This window comes from Echinops telfairi, unplaced genomic scaffold (genome assembly GCF_000313985.2).
Source record: "Echinops telfairi isolate 266 unplaced genomic scaffold, ASM31398v2 ScPeMD7_9;HRSCAF=40, whole genome shotgun sequence".
Taxonomy (NCBI): domain Eukaryota; kingdom Metazoa; phylum Chordata; class Mammalia; order Afrosoricida; family Tenrecidae; genus Echinops; species Echinops telfairi.
Window position 1 is genome coordinate 90,095,289 of NW_022103906.1, and position 22,418 is coordinate 90,117,706.

Below are 22,418 nucleotides of genomic sequence, written 5' to 3' on the forward strand. Positions count from 1 at the left end.
TAAAGCCAATGCTATTACAGAACACCTACCATCTAACTTGGCTGGAGAGCCAGGCTTCTTATTGCTCCAAGAATGTTGTTAATAAAGCGCTGTTACTGAAGCAGTCATGGGATTTCCAGTGCTGGACATATTTATGCACAAGAACTCAGGCAACACCAAAGCCATGCAGAACATGATTGAATCTATCTCTACAAATTAGGAAGGCCGCTCTGTTTCTTACAAAATATAAAGCATAAATCCGGGAAATCAGCATTAAGTTCTGGATCTACATCTCTATCAATTTCCTCGGGTATAAAGTGAGGAAGATGGTTTCAGTCCTGGAAACCTGATGGTGTCCATTGTAGTCGAATAACATTTGTGAAAGTCCCTGTATATGGCAAAGATTTCAATAAACGGCAGTTTGTAGTAGACATATACAAGGGTGTACCTAAAATCAACCAGATTTCCCCCCCAAAGTTATGTATTTAAATTTTTTTATAAGCAACCTTATCACCTTCAAAGTGTTCTCCATTAAACTTAATACATTTGTCAAATCTGCATTTCCAGTCTTGGAAACTCATCTGTTTGGATGGCTGACAGCACCTCCCTCGTTTTTTTCATCACCCCTGCTATGTCATCAGATCGCAATTCTTTCATGTCCCTCTTCATTTGCAGAAACAAAAATAAATCCCACAGAGTGAGGTCAGGTAAGTTGGGTGCATGGGACAAGAGAGGCATGCTGTTTTTTGTCAAAACTGGCGCACTGAGATGGCTGTATGAGCAGGTGCATTGTCATGGTGGCAAAGCCCCCATCTGCCACAACTCAGGCTTTTTTGTTGCACACTGTTATGCTATCTTTCAGAACTGCTAAATAATAGAAAGCTTGGTTAACAATCTGGCCTGGTGGAATGAACTCCAAGTGCACTATGACTCAACATTTTCATCTGTTTAGAAAGTCGATGTATATCCAGAATGAGGTTTGTCATCAATTGACATTTCACCTTTTTTTGAAAGGAGAAAACCACTTGTACACTTGAGTTTTTCCCATAGCACTGTCGTTGTAAGCCTCGTTCAACATCACAACAGTTTCTGCGGCATTTTTCCTGAGCAGGAATCAAAATGTCAGAGCCACACTGTTCTCTTAAATAAGCCATAACAAAAAACACGGTTCAAGTAAAACTTCTTTTACAAAAAAAAATTACTGTGACCAGAGAATGAGGCTTACCACTGCCATGGAGTTGAGTCTGACTCATAACGGCCCCATAGGGCAGATGAGAACTGTGAAGCTGTAAATCTTGATGGAAACAGAAAGATTTCCTTTCTCCCATGGAGTGGCTGCTGGCTTTGAACTGCTGCCCTTGCAACTAGCAACCCAGAACACAACCCACAATGACTCCTTAAGAAAAACCCTCTAATCCTTGTGAAATACTGTTGCTGCTAGGTGCCTTAGCACCCTTTCTAATTCATGACAACCTCATGTGGTGTGAAGTAGGATTTTCATAAGTCAAGGCATCCTGATGGTGCAATGGTGACCCCCTCTCTCGGCCACGAACAGAAAGATCAGTTGTTAGAACCCCCACAAGCCCTTCTTTGGCTTCTTTAAAGACCACAGCATGAAAAACCCAACGGAACCACTCTACTCTGTTCCATAGGTCATGATGGCTTCATTGGGGTTTTATTTTTACTGAGAACCAGTTTGCATGGCGCCCCTGGGGGTTCCAGCCAGCACCCTTGCAATTGTCAGTAGCTGGGGAACCACTGACACTCCCGTGGGACCTTTGTTAAATACTCAAGGGCTGAAATGTCCTCAGAGTGAATCCTCAGGGATCTATTCAATTTACTTCCCACCCTGCTCCCTCTCCTGCTCTTGCTAAACAGAAGGTCAACTTAGGAGAACTTCTTAAAGCCACCGAAAGGAAGTCTTCGGTGAGGATGAATCCTTCGCCATAGCTATAGGCTCCCGGCAGTGTCAGTAGCTGGGGCATCACTCTGAAGTACCTTTTATCCCCTGAAGCAGTGCACTTGTTATGTCTCACCCATGTCTAGTCCCTGTAATAGCCCCTCCACTTGATAAGCTGCCAGCTTTCCCAAGCCCTCTTCCCAGTAAGTGCTAGGAAAATCCTCTGTGGAATTATCAGGGGATCTGAGCAGCTTTGAAGAGCTGGCTCTTATCTCTATGGCTCTTGGCTACTGCTGGGCCAAGATTAAGTATAAGACAGGTCAGGACCTGCTCTTCCAGCCTCAGTGAAGAAAGAAGAAAAGGAAATGGCCAGGAATGACAGGAAGAAAGATTTAAAGTAGATAAAGGGAGCAGCTTCCCAGCCATGCCAAGTACATTGTCAGAAAACAGAGTTGCCCAGTGAGTTGCTGGGCTAGAGGACTGAGACAATGTTCTGATAGAGCACAGGCCCACTTTGGGTCAAATACGAGTGATGCAGAGCGTGATGTTGGCCCCCTGGAGTTCTCAGGAGAGCATCTGATGCTTTCATCTGTCCTCTGGGTTCTGTGACACTGTTCCACGTGTCAATCGGATGTCTGGCCCAAGCATCTGGAAACAAGGGACACATGTTGGTCAGTCATGTTTCTAAGAAGCCTCAAGATATGGGCATCGGAAAACAATTTGACACCTGGAATGTGTACGTATGAATATTTTATAGTAACATGTCTATATATTATGTGTCGATATGTTATGTACTATGTGATAAATGAATCTTGTTTGACACCAGTGATATAATGAAGGTAAGGAGCCGCTGGGACAGTCTCTAAGCTGTGCCTCTCTTCCGTCCATTGTAAAATGACTAGATGTTGACAGCAACACCTCACCGGTAGAACTGCCTCCATCCTCCTCCACAACATCTCATTCCCTCCTTCAAGCCATCGGACACAAATTTGGGGGGACCAACTCTCTACTCTGTGCCAGGCCTGATGCTTAGGACCAAGGAAGAGAGATGGAGATTATGAGGTGACTGGCCACATGGATCCCACAGTCTAGAGAAAGACCGACCCATAGAATGGATGGCCCCGTGGTGAATCACTTACCTAATCGCTAAAAGGTCAGTAATTTGTACTCAGTGGGAGGAAGATGTGGTGGCCTACTTCCATAAGTACCATATAACCATGGAAAATCCTATAGGGATGCCTGGGGGTGCACTGAGTTAAGCATTGGACAATTAACCACTCGACCAGTCGTCTGAATCCCCTAGCCATTCTGTGGGAGAAATAGAAGGTAGTCTGCTTTCTTAAAGAATGACAACCTCAGAAACCCTGTGGGGCAGTTTGGAAAGACTAGTCCCTGAAAAAAGACTTCAAGTTTGAAAAAGTAGAAGCATAGTGAAAAAGATACCCTTCTGGTATCACTATTCCCATTTCTGATGCTGGATTCCATGCTTGTGAGCACTTATCGCTTATCTGTATCTGTGTACATGCTCCAGTCTAGTCTGAAGTGAGAAGCTGCACTGGAGCCATGATAGTGGGAGGTGAGGGAGCCTCAAGGAGCCAGAGGAATTCTGTGTGTTTCATCAGTGTTTTACTGCGCCCTGCTTGGTTCATCCCTTCTCTGTGACCCCTCTGTGGGGGAATGTTCCATTGTCTACCGACGGGCTTTCGGTCTCTGCTTCAACCCCCCTCATTACCAACAATATGTTTTTGTTTGTTTGTTATGAGTCTTCTTATGCCTGTTACCTGGTCCCGATGACACCTCATGATCTCACTGGCTGGTGGGCTTCTTCCATGTTGCTTCTCTGCTGGATGGCTGCTTATTTAACTTCAAGCCTTTAAGACCCCAGATGGTATATCTTTTAATAGATGGGCACCATCCGCATTCTTCACCACATTTGCTTATGCAACTATTTTGTCTCCAGCAATTGTGCTGAGAGGGTGAGCATCACAGAATACCAGTTTGTTAGAACACAGTGTTCTTGTATTGAGGGAGCATTTGAGCAGAGACCTGAAGTCCGTCCACTAACTCAGTGTACTGCCATATAAATATATATACATAGGCCAATACTTCTACTTTTATGGATTAATGTATTTACAAATGTATAAACCTATGCTTATACGTCTATCCATAGCTTTGCTTCCTAGATCTGTTTCCTTTTACCTTTCTCCTGCCCCACCATCATGTTCCCCCTTCTTCTCCCTCTCAGAACTTCCTCTCTGCTAGATTGCTGTTGCTCCAAGACCCCCAGGAACTCTACATTCTGCTTGTTATTGATTTCAACTCCTTAGTTGGTCCCCTGTCTGTGGCATTGTTTGCTTGCTGCACCCTTCCCCCCAAATCCCTCCGGGACCGTTGGTCCCCTTGCTTTTTCCTCAAGCTTGCTTCCCATGCCTGTCTTCTGTAAGTAGGCAACCCGACAATGACAGAGACCAAACAAAAAGAAAACAAAAGATTGAAAAACGAAAGGAAGAGAAAAGCACAGAATTCCAGGTCTGTCCACTGACCTTTATGACTATCTCCCCATGGTCCTGGGGGAATTCCGGGAGCTGCCGCTCCTAGCCTGAAGTCTATTTCAGGGGCTTTTTTAGGGGCTTTGTGGCTTGGCTTTGCTCCAGTTGCTGATCTGTTCTGTTCCTTCTTGGTTTGCCCTGCTGTGGGGGGTTCAGACCACACTAGCTCCCCACTGTGTGTCCCCAGTATTGTCCTCTGTCACAGAATGATCCAGTAAGGGGACAACATGTCATGAGCTGTTGTTGGCCCTACAGTCCTCTCTGTGCCTTAGCAGCTCCATGCAGGGACATCGTCCTCCAGGCTTGTGTCCATATGAGGTCTAGACCAACTGCCCCTTTTTTTTCCCCTATGAGGTTTGCTTCCTCGTAGGCGTGGCGTGCTGGCCCTTCCACCAGTGATTTGGTTTTCTTGATGACGGTGGCAAAACAGCTATGTGTGGTTGAGTGTGGCATTCCAAGAGGCAGTCTATCCACTCTCCAGTCCAGGCCTTTCAGTGACCAGCAAGTCAATTCCAATTCATGGTGACCCTGTGGGTTACAGCGCACAATTGCTTTCATGGCTGTGGCTTTTGGGGTGCAAATTGCTAGACCTTTCTTCTGTGGCACCTCTGGGTGGTCTTGAACTGACAACCTTTTGGTTTGTAGTCATGTGATTAACTTTTTCCACCACCCAGAAATTCCTTTATTCACTCTTATTAGTGGAAAGCATCCACAAAAAGAAACACACTCCGTCTAGTTTGGTTTAGGCTTATGTGAGGAGGGGAAAATGGAGTGAGTCCAAGTGAATGTACGAGGGGTTCCCAGAGAAACCCAGGAAAAAGCTCCGCTGCTGGGTGGAGTTTTAGTAGTCCACCCCCCACCCCCTGCTAGGTGAGCATCAAGCAACTTGCTCTGAGTTAGTGCACCCAGTGGCAGCTCCTGGGAGAGTTCTCTAGTCACAGTGAAATTTTTCGTGAAAGCAGTTTCACTGGAACCTCATTTTCTGGTGATGGTCGATCTGTTGTGATGTTGAACACAGCTTCCAAGGAAAGCGCTATGGGAAAAACTCAAATGTATGAGTGGTTTTCAAGTTTCAAAACAGGTGAAAGGTTGATGGATGACAAATCTCATTCTGGATGTCCATCAGCTTTCCACACAGATGAAAATGCTGACTCAGTACATTTGGAGCTCATTCCACGCAATCAGACTGTTAATCCAGCTTTATATTTAGAGGTTCTGAAAAGATTGCATAACAGCGTGCAAGAAGAAAAGGCCTGATTTGTGGTAGACGGGGGACTGGTTTTGCCACCACAACAATGCACCTGCTCAGGCAGCCACCTCAGTGCACCAGTTTTTGGCAAAAAACAACATGCCTCTCTTGCCCATGCACCTGACTCACCTGACCTCACTCTGCGAGACTTCTTTTTGTTTCTGTGAATGAAGAGGGACATGAAAGGACAGCAATTTGATGACATAGAAGAGGTGAAGGAAACAAATACACATACACACCCAAAAAACGAGGGAGGTGCTATCAGCCATCCAAACAGATGAATTTGAAAAAATGTTTCCAAGAATGGAATTTCAGATTTGACAATGGAGAGTACTGTGAAGTGATAAGGTTGTTTTGTAAAAAAAAAAAAAAAAAAAAAGCACCCAAAATTTAAACACACAGCTTTGAAAAACAATTTCGGTCTATTTTGGGTACCCCCTCCTAAGAGGCTGGCCTCCAGGTTTCCACATACTACCGTGACAAGGTCTGAACGTTCACAGACGAGGTAGCCATAACCCACCATGGTGGAAGATAGAAAGCAAAATAGCTAACCACCCAGGAAGACCTATCCCAAGTGCTGCTGCTTCTAAAAGACTCGTTATGTTACAAAGAAGGCATACCTTCCTTCCTCTGATCTCTGTGCCTCTGCGGGTCTCTCTCGTGACAATTAGCATTAGCTGTTTAACTCTCTTGTGGCACCTTCACCCACCAGGTTCCCTGCAGACAAGAGAAAACAATTCCGTTAAATGATTCGGTTAGTAGTTACTTCGTACATACTGGGTTTGAGCTCTCAGAATCTGGCGGGTAAAATGGGCAGATATAAATCAGGCAGGATCCATGCGATGGTAGGGAAGCACTCCAGCCACCATGGCATGGGTGGGGCACACTGCGAAGCCAAGGACTCAGGGAAGCCTTCCAGTAGGACCAGGTGCTTCTTTTGAGTGTGAGATAATCACCTGGATTTTCTAGATACCTTTCTTTATTTATGTCGTTGTTGGGCAATCATTAGCTTCTTAAAATGTACTAATATTGTGCCTGCAATGCGAAAGGCAAAACCAGCTCACCCAAGCCCTGCAACCATGTAGAGTCAGACAGTGCGGGCTGCTGCCCTTGGGGCGATGCTTCATCAGGAAGAGGCGGAGGGCTTGCCAGCTGCCAGCGCCACAGGGCACTCAGCCTGATCTCCGCTGGCTTCTGGGCACTGCCACCGTACTTTCTCTCCATCCCTCTCCCTTCTGCCTTCTCCCTAGCCCTATATGCAGAATGATCGATTATTCTGACAGTACTGCCCCCATCCCTAAAAGAAGCCAAGACTCTGTCGAAAACAGAAGTGGAAAGAGCCTCTTCTGCCAGGAAGTAGTCAGAGAAATAAGAGAGAGAGCCATGATCTCTCACCTTTATAAAAAGCTTCCATGTCATCACACCCTCTCTCCATTCTCTTCATTTCCTTTACACATTAGCACATATAGGGAATTTGAGGCTCAGAGGAGGGGAAGTCTTGCTCAAGGTTACAAGAAAGCCAAGGACAAGGTCTGAGCTCAGGTTCAGTTCCTGGTCCCAAGCCCACTCTTTCCACTGGGCCCGATGCTTCCTTATCTCAGCACCCTTACTGATCACAGAAGGAAGGCGCCCCTTCTGACCCGGGACCTGCTGCTCAGATGTTCTCTGGTCTCCAGGGTCTGGAGCACCGCCACGGCGAATACGGGCTGTTTTCCTGCCTGAACTTGCCCCTTCTCCCTTCCAGGTCAGACCTGTTCCAGACATACCTCTGGCTCGAGCTGGCTCAGGGTCTTTACAGGAGTTTACATATTTGAGTGGGAGCAGGTATGTGCACTTGATATGCCTGTTTGGGGGGTAAAGAGTACATGATAAAAGTAGGGCCTGCCTGAGTGTCCCAATTTATGTACATTATCTGGTGCTGATATATAGCTTCTGTGTGTGTGTGTGTGTGTGTGTGTGTGTGTGTGTGTGTGTGTGTGTGAGATTCGGTGGGTGGTGTAGCTGTGTGTTTGTAGATGTCTCCGAGGTGTGTATAGATAGATAGATGCATGGATGAGAACAGTCGGATGTCTCTGAGGTGTGTGTGTTTGTAGATGTGAATGTATTGTGTGTGCTGTGTGTGTGTATGTGTGCATATGACGGATGGATGAAAATAGGTAGACGTCTCTGAAGTGTGTGTGTTTGTAGATGTGAATGTATTGTGTGTGCTGTGTGGGCGCGCACAGGCGCACTCCTGTGAATAGCACTGCTGATTCGGCTTTTCCATGAGCATTGCACACACACCGCTGACACAAGCAAAATGCTGAGAGACAAGAAGCCTCGGGAGGTAGCAAGAGCGGAGCTGTCCTCACAAGAGTCAGGATGAAAAACGGAACACCGGCTCCCACACGCTTTTCCCATCAGCAAGTGTTTCCTAACCCTCCCTCCCCAGGAGCCAATTGTTAAGGTACTAGAGAATGGAGATCGCCAAGGGCACCCAGGGAACATTGGGGCCTTTTGTCTTTTTGAAGTCTGCGTGTGGGTTGAGCAGGGGCTGCTCTGAGAGGTCTGAATGAGAGAGATGTGCATGGGAGGATGGAGGAAAATAAGGAACCAGGAGCCGCAGAGTGGGAGAGAGGAGGATCTTTCTGGGTAGAGCTGAAGCTCAGAGAGACTAGAGGTTGAAGCCACCCAGCAAGCATTTTGCAGTTAGGGCGCAAAGTGTGTGTGTGTGTGTGTGTGTGTGTGTTCCCACAGAGCCCACCTATGTTTCAGTCTTTCTCACCCCACTTCCGGTTTACCAAGCTGAGCAAATAGTCACCTTCCAGCAGTCTGGGGAGGGAAGTCAGCCTCTTACCTGCTGCTCTCCGCTGCCCTCCACCCAGAAGAGGAGCCGCTGAGGAAGTCCGAGGCTCAGAGATGGTCAGCACAATGCCATCTCTCCAGGCAGCCGGCCTTTGTTCCAGAGACGTAGAATGCTTTATCTGCAAGTGGACCTTGAACAAAATCCTGTTCAAATGGCATAAACTTGAAGATAAACCCACCCTTTCAGATTACAGTTTAAACTGAACTGCCACACCAGGGAAGAAGGGGGGGGGCAGGGAGCAGAATTCCTGTGCGTTTCAGAAAACCTCTCTGAATAATCCCTTGAGCCTCCCCACAGGGCCGCAGTCCCGAAATGCATGCTTTGATGACGGCAGATAAAGGCCAAAGGTACTTTTATTCTCTCAGAAATTGCTCCAAATAAACAACCTTGATGATTAAAGCAATAGAAATCCCTGGAAGATTGATGGCTTGGAAAATGCTGCTGAGTGAATGAATAACTTCCCCTTTATTTCCAAGAGCTAATATTTGTCCACATTTGCTGCCTTTCAGAAAAAGTGCAACCTTTTCTTGTGCTGAGTGTTGGTCAGAGACAAACAGTCACCATCTAGTTGTTACTTGAACTTTAAACTGTGCTCCATTTGTGGGGTGGCCGAGGGGGCTGTCAGCTCAGACTCTGGACTTGCACATATAAACACACATAAACACGACTCCTGCCTGTGCACCTTCAGAGTGGAAACCGACAACGCCACCCTTTTTGAAGTCTTCAATGCTCCAGCTAATGCTCCGCTGCCCCCGGGTCTCCAGGAACAAGTGCTGAAACAGGTTTCAGTGGCCACACGCGTGCTAGCTCCCAACCTTCAAATTGACCAACATAGCCTTAAGTAAGTAAGCTACTGGGGCCTCTTTGTCCCAAGCAATCTCGGAATTTTGGTTCTCCAACCACGTGGAGGCTCAGCGGAAGGTGCCATTTGTTGATTAAAAATAATAGGAGTCTGGGATGGCCCCATTGCCAGTGTGATCAGAGACCCTGGAAAAGATCTGATGTCACACAGCAATGCAATGAACGCTGGGAAGAGAGGCACATTCCAAAGGTACCAAAGGGTCAAGACAAGAGTTCTTCATACTCTTATTCTCTTTCAACCATAGATTTGATTGATGGTAAATGTTGACTTTATCACAAGAGCTTTGTAGCTTCCTGAACAATCTCTTCTCTCTGGAAATTTTAAATCCCAAATCTCAGGATTGTTCTCCAAAGCGTTATTTTTCCAGTTCCCTCGGTGCCCCTGTGTCTTCAAGCTTCCTTCTACCCTAGTTCAGCTCCCCACTCCAATGACCTCACTTTAAATCTCATTATTTCCTAGAACAGTTGCACAGATGTGCTTCAGCACTGAGGGCTTGAAAGCAGATCTCTCTGTCTCTGATCACTGCCTCCTAAATCCTTTCAGCCTTTCCTCAGTTCCTCTCACAACTTTAAATAACCCCTGAATTTTTAATTTCAGGGGGAAAAATTTTGTTTTTATGCTTTACTTTCATATTTATCAATATACATATTATTACATACCTTTTAATTAAATGTTGCTTGGCATCATAGGGTTAACCAATCCACTAACTTAGTTGTATTGAGACCTTATCTCTTAACCCTTCAACTTTCACTGCACCCCGCAGCTTCACCTGCTCCCCTGAAGACATTAAAGTCCTGGATCAATCCACTCCCCATCTTCTCAGGACCAACACTGACGGCACATGGGTGCCGAAAAGAACAGTGACACGGGTTATCGTCACTGAAAACTGATGGTCTTTATCCCCATCCAAGGCTCTGAACATCATTTTTTCCCCTCCTGCCCCGCTACCCTCTCCCTCATGAACCTTTGATAATTTATAAATTATTATTTTGTCATATATTGCACCAGCTGAGATCTCCCTTCACCCACTTTTCTGTTGTCTGTCCCCCAGGGAGGAGGTCACATGTAGATCCTTGTAATCGGTTCCCCTTTCCAACTCACCATCCCAGTATCGCCACTCACACCACTGGTCCTGCAGGGATCATCCGCCCTGGATTCCCTGTGTTTCCAGTTTTTATCTGGACCCGTGTACATCCTCTAGTCTAGCCAGATTTGTAAGGTAGAATTGGGGTTTTGATAGTGGGGGAGGAGGAAGCATTTAGGAACTAGAGGAAAGTTGTATGTTTCATCATTGCTACATTGCACACTGACTGGCTCGTCTCTTCCTGGATACCGTTCTGTAAGAGGATGCCCAGTGGCCTACAAATGGGCTTTGGGTCTCCACTCAGCACTACCCCCTCATTCACAGTGGTATGATTTTTTGTTCTGATGATGCCTTATCCCTGAACCCTTCGACAGCTCATGATTGCACAGGCTGGTGTACTTCTTCCATGTAGGCGGCCATCTAGCTATCTGAGCCAGATAGCCGCTTGCTTACTTTCAAGCCTTTAAGACCCCAGATGCTATATCTTTTGATAGCCATGCACCCTCAGCTTTCTTCATCACATTTACTTATTCACCCAATTGTGTCGGGAAGGTGAGCATCATGGAATGCCAGTTTAATAGAACAAAGTATTCTTAAAACTGCTTCTGCCTAAGTCACCAAGAACTTACTGTGAATCCATTTCATTTATTCTACCATCATCTTCGTATTGTGGAGTCTTCAAAACTCTTGACCCTCTCACTTCTTTGGGTTTCTATATTCCTTTACTCTCCACAATCTGTCCTGCTTAATGACTCATTTTGAGGTCTTGCTACACTTTGTGTAGATGGTGTCATTATTGTTATTATCATTATAATTGTTTTCATTATCCTTTTCAGAATGAGTTTTTGTTTTCTTTCAAGATTCCAAAAAATGTATTTCTAAGCCTAGAGTTTCTTCCAGACTCAAGATGCATGCCCCTGTCCACCTACCAGGGGTGTCCATGTCCACAAGCATCTCATATTCGGTATCGGCAGGACTCAGCTTATATTCTCTCCATCCTCAGCCTGAACCTCCCTGCTTATCTCACTGAACGATCCCATCATCTCCGTGATTTTCCACACCAGGACTCTGTGCCCAGTCCCTGAGCCTTTCCCTCTCTCGTGCATAAGAGCCAGTGTAGCACCTCTATCTCACGTGTGCGCGACTTTCTTCTTCTGTTCTGCGGTACGTGAGTGCAAGTAGAGGTCTGAGCCATCTGGCCACTTTCCTGCATAGCTTGGTGCCAGAGACCTATGAGGCCCACAATTAATGCTGAATGAATGAATGAATAATTCATCGAGGCAAATGTTGTCACCATTTGGCAGATAATTGAGGTTCAGAAAAGTTAAATAAATTGAGCAAAGCCATACAGTGAGCAATAGGAGCCAAAAGTTGAACGTAGATTGGTCTAAATCCAGAATAGGAACACTTCTATTTTTGTCCTATATCAGATTTAGGGAGGTGGTATTTTTATGTGCCAACAGTCATGTTTCCCGTTTATGGCAAGTGGAAAGCTAAGCATGTAAGCTATTTGCATTGAAAATTGGAAATGAACTTTCACTTTAGTCTCTGAGGCTTTTAAATTTCCATTTTATCCCTGCCATGATGTTTGCCAGATAATGCCGAGGACCTGAACTAGCACTGGTTCCTCCTCCATGTTGTTCATTCTTTTCTTTCTTTCTAGCTGGCCTGGTAGCATAGTGGCCGTCCATTGGGCTGCTAACTGCAAGGTCACCAGTTCAAAACCACCAATGGCTACCCTGGAGAACAATGAGGCTTTCTACTCCCATAAAGAGACATAGTCTCTGAACCACCAGAGCAGTTCTACCCTGTCCTGTAGGGTCCCCAGGGGTTGGAATCAACTTGATGGCAGTGAGTTTGGTTTGGCTTTGAGTCATGCCCAAGGCCTTCCTTCCCAAACATGCTCCATCTCCAATCAAAGAAAGAACACCCCCACGCACATATACCTGGATGTAGGTACACATGAACACACACACCTGTGCTTGAAGTCAAGGCTACTGCCTGCCAGGCTTCAGTACAATGTATGAAAGCTGGATGGGGCTTTTGAGTACTTGACCAGCTTGTGGTAGTTACATGATTTCATGTCAGCTTGAAGATATGTAAAAGTGTGTGTTTGTGGCACGGCAGGTGGAGCTGGGGGGTGGCGGTGAGATAGAGTCTAACCTGTCAATCAGAGCATAGGTTGATGGTGCCTCCTTGTGGACATGGTCCTCTCATAAGGTATGTCCTGGGAACCTCCCAGCCCCTCTCTGCGTTCACCTTCCTGCTGGTTGACCCTGGTTGCTGCCTGAGCTCTGGAGATGCACCCACTGCCATTGGATCCATAGGATCTTCCTGCATTCTGCATCATTGCAGGTAGCTTCTTAAGTCTGAAGAGGAACTTATAAACTGATATCAGACTTTTGGACTTGAGTTGGACTGCATTGGGATGTTTTCCTGATATACAATTACTTCTTGATATAAGCTCTTTTTTACATATATCTGAGTGTCACTGGATTTGTTTCTCTAGTTAACCTGGCCTAACACACAGCCATTGAACATCTCCTAGGTGCCAGGTGCCATTAAATAAAAAGATTCATTCAAGAGACAAAAACAAGCAAACAAACATTGTTTAGAGGTAGGTCTAAATTTGAGTTTAAAAAATGGAACTTATTTGAATGTAGGTGGCAACTAAAAACATGAACATGTAGCAATTTACCCATGGAGATCATAAATAATGAGAATCAAAGATAGACTCCTGTAAAATATCAGTGTCCTATGGGGGAATTAACAGCTAAGAAAGGTCAATGTATAGAGCAGTAAGGTATAATAATGTGATGGAATTCAATAGTTTCAAAAAAATGAGAATGATTTATGATCTTAAATATAATTGGAAGGCCCTGAGACAATGTTAACTAGAATAATAATGATCAGAAAGAGAAAGGAGGAAGAGAAACAGAAAGAGAGCCACTCACTAAATGCTTAGTCTGTGCCAAGCACAGTGCTCAGAAGTTTCCAGACTCTTCTACTGTAATGGTTAGAGTTCATGTCAATTGGACACTCCTGAGTGAAAGTAGGTGTGGAATCCAAGGTATCAATTATATATGAGAGAGATCTTAAGAAGCACGAAGCTTTCTTTTGCCCCTTCACCTTCTGCTGCAGCTAGATTGTGCATCTGGTTCTTTGATCTCCAACTGGGTTGCCTGCTGACCCCAGGAGCTATTGATGGGCTGTCGACCTTGGATTCATTTCTTTCTGCATCCACCAGGCTGTTGCTCTTCTGCTTTGACATCCTGCTTCCTGTTTGTCAGGTTCCACAGCTACGTGATCAGAGAAGCCATCAGTGAACATCTAACCAATGGACTTGAACCAGACTAAACTTACCTACTTCTACAACTGTGTAAAAAAAAAAAAAATATATATATATATATATACATATATATTGTGTGTAAATTGTTGGCTTATTGGTTTCATTTCTCTAGAGAACCCAACCATTCTTAAAATGACCCTATGAGTAAGAATTAGTGATCCTCTGTTTACAGATGAAGAAAAGTAATATGTGTGTTTGGGTGTGTATGGTATCCATTGAATTTGCCACAAGTATTTCACTGGTTGCCTTACCAAAAATAACTCTATTAGGGGAGAATAACTAGAAGCCAAAGTGCAGTGGATGAAGTAGTGAATGGGAAGTGAGAATTGAAAATGGAAAAAACTTTCTTTCAAGAGTGTACTTGAGAGGGAACGAAGAACACTTGAAGAGTGGTTAGAAGGGAATAATGTATCAAAGGAGGTTATATTTTAGTTTGGAAGAGGCCTGAAAAACTTTGCAATAGGAGAACAAAGTAATGTAAACCTGACTGAAGGCACAGGAGGGGGGGGGATAATGTGTAAAATTAATGAACCTGATATAGTAAAGAAGACTTAGGGCTTAGGGAAAGAAATTGCCCTTAATCATGAGAACCAGAGCTCATCCCTAGAGCTAGAGAGAAGAAAATAGAGATAGGGGCTGAGATAGATAAATTTGGGACTGACAAATGGCAAGGTGACGGAGATTAAGATTTATGGTGACAGTTTTGTTAATGGAGAAGCAGATTTTTTTTTTAATTAAAGATATGGACTAAGGTAAGGAAGTTGCAGAGAGAAGTGGATTTTGAAGTATTTCCTGTAGGATAGTATAGGAAGCAGTCCCAAAGTCACAATGCATGGAAGATGTCCCTGAGGGGGTCGCGCATCATGAATGATGTACATGGAGAGGCAGTGGCACCCAAGTCCTAGTTTTGGGTTGTTATTTATTCAACTACCCACATGCCATAGCAAAGAGGCAGGTTAACATATTGACCCCAAGTTGGGATACATCTAAATATCTTCAGTGTAATGAGGACATACCATAACCATTAAATGAAATAACCTATGGTGAGAGCCAGCCCAGCATCTCACACTTAAAATGTGCACAATAAACAGCACTTCCCTCCTCTTCATAGAGTTTTCTGTATTAAATGTGAAATTTGTATTTGTGTTGTTAAATTTTGAGCTCATGAGGCGCCTTCAACATAGTCTAAATTTAGTGCTTCTCAAAGTATGACCATGAGGTAAACTGCCAACCAAATATCACAGAAATTCAATTTCCTAGAAGGTCAGATGTGAGGGACGTAGGCGTACCCAGTCAGAATTGTTGGTAGAGGCAAAGCATCTGCAAGGGATCCTGACACAGAGTCCAGTTTGAGAAGATGTGCCTTATCCCTGTTGGTTTATGCAGGGGCATTAGTTGAATGTTGACTATGGCAGTAGGGACAACCTTATAACAAGAAACACCAAGACCAGGTATGGACCTATTGGGCATTGATTTACTTTTATATAGGTAACTCTCCTTGAATGGGAATAAACATTGGAAGCTCTTTTCATGGAAATTTTCTGATAAAATTTGGAGTCAACCTGCTTGATTTTCAGCCCATACAGTCCTAGTAATTCTCCCTCTGCCTGAAATTGGGTATTTGCCCAAATGTCCACTGGCCCATCAAGTTCTTAGGTTTTTATTAAAGACAAAATGCCTTATTCACATTTCTTCTCTGCATTCCCTCTCTCTGACATCGAGTCAATTCTGACTCAAAGGAGCCCCATGAGTAGAACTGCCCCTGTGAGTTTCAAAGACTCTTTACAGTAGTAGTAAGCCTCCTTTTTCTCTGATGGCGTGGCTCCTAGCTTTGAACTGCTGACCTTGTGGTTAGCAGTCCAACACTAACCAGTAGACAAATAGGGCTGCCCTTTCAATTCACAGTGCTTACCTAAAGAGAGATGCTTAGGAAATAATTAACAAATACTTCATCATGATTGTCATCCATTGGATCTGTATATCTTTTAAATTTTTACAGGGTATTTTTACACGCATTACTCCCATCATCCCATAATTTTGTGATTTATGTGAAGATTATAATTTCCATTTAGTTTTATATTATATATAGCCCAAAGTGATTAAGCAGCTTGCTTATTGTCAAAACAACATAGTGGCAGTGCAAGGGTTCACATTAGCATGTTTCCATCTTGAAGTCTAGAGTTCTTTTTCTTCTCAAACCTGTTCTTTAAAAATAAACATCAAAGCAACAGTTTCTTAGTCCCTTTTAATGCCTACAACATTTTTAGCTTTCCCAGTTTATCACTTTTTCCTCCAACCTCAATATTTTCCCACTTCCCTTTTTGAAGCTAGTCAGCCTCCATCCCTGGAAATTATTCCAATGAAGTGGAGATCTAGCTGATCTTTCTGAGGAGCCTCTAGGGGGGATCGGATGTAGTGTCTCTTTGGTATTAGAGACCTATGTCTTTGCTAGACCCTCAAACCTTTCTCTTCAGTCATCTGGGACACATAGTACCTGTCGCTGATATTTCAAGCTGCTGTGGAGAGCAACAAGCGCATTGTGGGCAGAATATGCTGAGGCGAAAGCCCTTGATCAGCCTCAAGGAACCCCCATGGAGGCATTTGTCTTACTGCGAATGCACTTTTACACTCCCGTGGTTGATTAAAAGGTGTTGGACTATTTAAATGGTTGCTAACTTCATGACTAAAGTGTCAAACCTAATTTTTAAAAACTTTAGAAAATATATTTGAAAAGCTCTTTAAATGGAAACTTTTTTTCTGCCAAGTTCCACCATAGCACACATTTTTACAACCCTTATAATTCCTTGAAAAAACTCAATGTACAATAGAAGTGCTGACAGATGCTGGGCCATAGCAGCTAGCCTAACAGCTCAGCTGTATTTATTTTTCATTATACTTGACTCTAATTTGTGCCAGTTTAACTGTGGCTCATACCAGCAAGAACCTTTTAACTCAAACGTCAGTCCAGGGAAACTGGCCTTTCCCCCCCATATCTTACCTCTTAATATTAGCAACTAGCCATATTTCTTCCCTAGCAAACTATCGTTGTTTCTTGAGAAGCAGTTAAATTCATTGCAAACCCCCCACCCCGACACACACAGTATTTGAAGGAAACAAACCCCAAATTCACTGTGGATTCTGACTCATGGCATTCTTATATAGAGTTTCCAAGGCTATAAATCTTTCTGGAAACAGGTAGCCTTTCTTCTGCTGGTGGGTTAGAACCACCAACATTGTGGTTAGCAAGCCAATGCTCACCTGACCCCACCAACAGAGATCCTTTAGACAGGTGGTTCTCAACTTTTGGGTCGTGACCCCTTTGGGGGTTGAATGACCATTTCACAGGGGTCCCCAGATTCAGAACAGCAGTAAATTTACAGTTATGAAGCAGCTACAAAAATAATTTGATGGTTGGGGGGTCACCACACCATGAGGAACTGTATTACAGGGTCGTGGCATTAGGAAGGTTGAGAACCGCTGCTTTAGACTTATCTATCAAATGATCTTTGGAAAGTCATGTAATCTCTGTGAAGCTGGGTTCCTTCATTTATAAAAGGAGTTAGTATTTCCTACCTTTCAGGATGGTAGCGAGAACCAGATACACAGTATGTAAAGTATCTATCAGTATGCCTATAATGTGTTAGGTGTTTAATACCTAATATTATGTTATGGGTATTGCATATTTATCAATATTAGAACTACTGATGATAAAAATGTATAGAGAAAAAATATTCCCTACTTGGTTAATCTGTATAGTATGATCTCCTATAGAAATAAGTTGCAACATCACTAACTAATACTTGAAGAATCTCATTGCCAAGCCCACCTAGACCAGGAGTTTTCCATTATAAAGCCAACAGTCTGGGGCAAGATATGAACCAAAGAATAAAAGTTACCTTGGTCTTCCCAGCTGCTCTGAGATGCTCTTTGGCGTGGGAATTCCTCAAATGACTCTCAAGTGGTCCCCTTGGAGATGTTGACAGGTCCAATCAAACTCTCTTCTACTGCATCTTGAGATGAAAGGCAGTGGCAGAGGTGTCTGTGAAATTTAAAAGGTGGCCTCGATAATCCCAAGGAAATTACCTGGGGCCAGAAGGCCATGCAATACAGACTCTTGAGTTATCGGTGGTGTGTATCCTCAAAGGAAGCAACATTAACAAGACTAGTGTCTTTTCATCCTGATACGACCACTCTGGAATTTAGGTTGGAAACCCTTCAACTGTAGCAAAGTCTCCTGAGGGAACCAAGGGTAGACGTACCTCATACGCCCAACTCTTTATATTGTGGAAGGTGGGGAAGGAGAAGAAAAACCCTCTTCATCTATTAACTACTGTTCACAGGGCTTTATGTAGATGACCTTGTCAAGCTTCAGAACAATCCTTCAAAGCCATTTTCATCACTACTATTTTTCAGCTAAGACTCAGAAGGGTAAAGTGACTTGTTTTGACCGAACTGGTGCTAACCTGGCTAGCGTTGGAACCTAAATCTCTGGTTAGGAGCAGGCTCTACCACAACAATCTCAACTGTGCAGCGTTCCAAAGAGTGGATGGATATATGCTGAAGCTTCCCTTACTTCATAAAATCATGACAATAGCCCTACATTTGGATTTTAAACTAAAAAGAGGAATCACACAGAATTCTACCACTTTTTCAAACCAATTCTAATTATTTTTTCAGGTCTCTTTGTTCTTGAAAGAGATAAAACTATAATTAGGCAGGCGAATGGAGTTTCAGCAATGATTTATTAAGCTCCTTATGCATGTAGTACTTACTAAATCCTTATGTTATATGCCAATCTCCGGCCATGAGTAGTTTGTAATGTTGTGATTGAAATGGCATGCATAGACATAGGAGTTTCTTATAAGGCAGGAAATTATGTCAGCAATTTCAACATTGCTGCGTTTAATAATCAGTATACTAAATAGCTAGAAAAATATAAGACTATAAAAGCTTAAATTATACTATCAACCAATTTTGCTTAATTTACATTTTCTGAATTCTCTACTCAATAAGGTCAGAATATGCTTTATTTGCAAGTCAAAAATACCAAGGGATATCATGTTCAGACTTACATAACAAAGTGTAAAAGAATTAAAATCATAACAAGTATAATTGTAATGAAATCAGCTTAAATATCAACAACAACACGTATTTGGAGAGTTAATCACAAATTTCTAAATAGTCCATGAATCAAACAAAATTTTTTTTTTTATTAGAAAACATTCTTAATTGAATGAAAATGGAAACACCATACCAACAGGATTGTAGCTAAGGCAGCATTTAGGGGGAAATTCATAGCATCAAACAACTACATCAGAAAAAAATAAGCATGTTAAATCCGTCTTCCACTTTAAGAAAGTAGCAACACATAAGAAAAGTAAAGCTAAAGTTAAAATATTATGTATAATATATATGGTGAAGATCAGAGGGAAATGATCGATGAAAGATAAAACTGTTTCTTTAAAAATATCAATGGAATTGATAAATCTCCAATTAGATTTATCAGGAAAAATAGAAAGAAGCCACAAGGTACCAGCATCCGAAGACGGACACTGACACTAGGCACATCTTGTAAAAGAAAAATAAGGAAATATTACAAAGAAATCTATAACAATAATTTTTTAAAATAACTTATAAAAAGAATACAAATGGTTATCATTTAATTTATTATTCTTATCCTTGTTTTTCTACAGATTCATTATGATGTGCCTAAGTATGGTGGGGTGGTATTTAGTTTGCTGAGCACACAGCGAATACTTTTTATCTGAGGGATTTGATGAACTTTATCCAATTCTACACAATTTTATGGCATTAGCTTGTCATTTTAAAAATCATTTTATTGGCATATAATTCATATATCACATAACTTAATAGTTCAATTATATTAAGAAGAGTTGTGTAATCATAAATACAGTCAATTTCAGAAAATGTCCTTCTTTCTAATTCTCATTGTTGTTAGGTCCCCATTTCCCCTCAACCTCTTCTGTCATGACCCAGTGTCACTATAGATTTACTTATCTTAGATTTCTGACACGGAAAATCATACAAAACACAAACAGGAAGCTAACAAAAGCCAACAAAATAAAACAGAGGACAACCTCAACCCCAAAGAAAGCAAAAACGGAAGCAACTTTTAAGTGGGTCAAAAGGGAGATCAAATGATAAGGTGCTACATTTTAACCCGACTACATCTGCCATAATTGACTTTGCAGTCCTCTGGGTCTGACTGCAAGGCTATTCACATCCTCGGTCTATGGTCAGAGGGAATTCCCTGGAGGCTTCATCCATGAGGGGACCCAACAAATGGGTTGTGGTTTCCACTGTCATCGATAGGCTTCTGCAAACTGGTTGTTCACAATTTAAACTCTGATACCATTCCTCTCCTCCAGACTTGGGTTTTATTATTTGCAATCCTTTAATCACATAGACTGGTGTGCTTCTTCCCTGTGGACTTAGTAGACACCTCACTTAGATGGTTGTTGTTTTAAAGCAAGTCTTTAAAATCCTAGATGCTATTCTTTCTGATAGCCGGGCGCAGTCTGGATTCCTCACCACACTTTGCTACAGAATCCATTTTCTTCAGTGATGTCTTTATGATGGCGCGTATCAAGCAGGGCAATCACATAAGAATTAATTTTTCTTAAGTTAGGGATAGAATTAAGTGTGAGCCCCAAACCTGATATATTTATTGTTTATATACGTCTCTAGTTCACTTGAGATACATTATTATCATTATATGGTAGCTCAGCTCAGAACTCACTGACATTGAGTTGATGCTGACTCATAGGGACCCTACCAGGCAGGGTAGAACTGACCCCTGGGAGTTTCCAAGACTGTAACTGTTCACAGGAAAAGAAATCCCCGTCTTTCTCCCTTGGAATGGTTTCAACTCGCTGACCTTGTGGATTGCAGCCCAACGTGTAACCACTGCACCACCAGGGCTCCTATTATATGATAAAAAACATGATAAATCATCCCTTGAGGCATAAGGAAATTCTATTGTGAATGTCATTAATTTAGCCAATAGGATAAAATTTAAATCATTTTTGATAGAAGAAGGAAATTATATGTGTATAGGCTGGCTTTTCAGACTGAAATACATGAATTGTTGATTTGTACAGATTAAACTCTGAAGTGACTGTACATTATTCACACAAACAATGGGGGCTGGTGGTAGAGCAAACTTTTCTATAAAAAACACTCATTCAGAGAGGCAGAACAATGCCTACCAGACTAATCTATGTCATAAGAAACAAGGAGACCACGAAAATAGTAAATCTGTGGCCATGCCAGCCACCATTCCTTGGGTACCGTCAAAGCAAGAAATCTGGACCAAAGTCCAATGACCATCAGTTTCATAGGCTTGGGAGAGTAGTCATCGATTGATTCTCATGCTAGGGTGTTTCCACCTTAAGTCCAAGGGAGTGTGTTCATTCATTATCTTCTGCAGGGGAGTTTGAGGTAAAGCCCAGTTAGCTTAGTGGGTTTCTACATTAACTCTTTCTGAGGTGGCCTCTGAGGGATGTTGAGCAGCTGGCTCTAAAGGACAGTCTGAAGTCCCGGTAGTCTGTAGGGCATGCCTGAGTCACCAAGGGTTGGATTGGACACAAAAGTGTCCAATTCAGAAACATAGTGCAGGGCCTATTGTCCCTTTAGGGTCTATAAAAGTATCGCTAAGTGGTTTTGTCTCTATGTAAGGTTGCTCCACCCAGTTTACCCGCCAACAGACATGTAATCGCCTTCTGCAAGACCTACAGCCCTCCGCCCCTCACCTTGACCAAGGTTCCATTGTCACTCTTGTAGGAGTTTCTGTGCACTTGGGATGACCTTACATAGAGACAAAACGATGGCATCAGTCTCTCGAACTCCAGGCAAATCACCTACGATATACAGGTTTCTGGGAACCTTTAAGCCTACACAGAAGAAAGGGGTGATTTGATTTTGGAAGTTCAGCACTGAAAACCTTATGACTAGTGAAGGAGCATTGTGTGATACCATCCTAGAAGAGGAGTCCCTCAGGGTGGAAGACACCTAAAATACAAGTCAGATAAAGTGTCCTCCTCAAAGTCGTGTCAACTTCAATGACATAGATGCAGCAAAGTTTTCAGGACCATTACTGATGGACACACAATAAGAGATTAAACAACTGAGAACATCCATTAGTGACTGAAATATGCAAGTACAAAGTATGAATCTAGGAAAGTTGGAATGTATCAAGAAATGGAGTGCATAAAGATCAATATCCTCTGCAATTGTGAGATGAAGTGACTATTATCTATGTCTTTGTCTGATGATTATGTGATTCATTACATCGGCGATGACAAACTGAAAAGCAATGGATTCAAACTGGTCATCAAAAAGAACATTGCGAAATGTATCTAGAAGTATAATGCTGTCTGTGATAGGTTAATACCCATAGACCTATAAGGAGTTCTAATGAACACAACTATCCAAATTTTCATACCAAACTGAAACAAATGATGAAAAACTAAAGCATTCCGAAATTTTCTTCAGCCACAAATTTATCAAAGACGCATGGATAATTACGGGGGATTGGAAAGTAAATTTTTGAAACAGAAGGATCCATAGTTGAAATTATGG

General features: G+C 42.8%; 1 long non-coding RNA gene across 1 annotated transcript; it reads right to left on the bottom strand.

Moving 5' to 3' along the window:
• Positions 1-1,051: 1,051 nt before the first annotated feature.
• LOC123521307 lies at positions 1,052-8,613 on the bottom strand. Its single transcript, XR_006679766.1, has 3 exons — positions 8,514-8,613; positions 6,298-6,394; positions 1,052-2,527 (listed from the first exon to the last, which is right to left on the bottom strand). It is a non-coding gene; the product is annotated as an uncharacterized LOC123521307 (long non-coding RNA).
• Between the last annotated feature and the right edge of the window lie 13,805 nt (positions 8,614-22,418).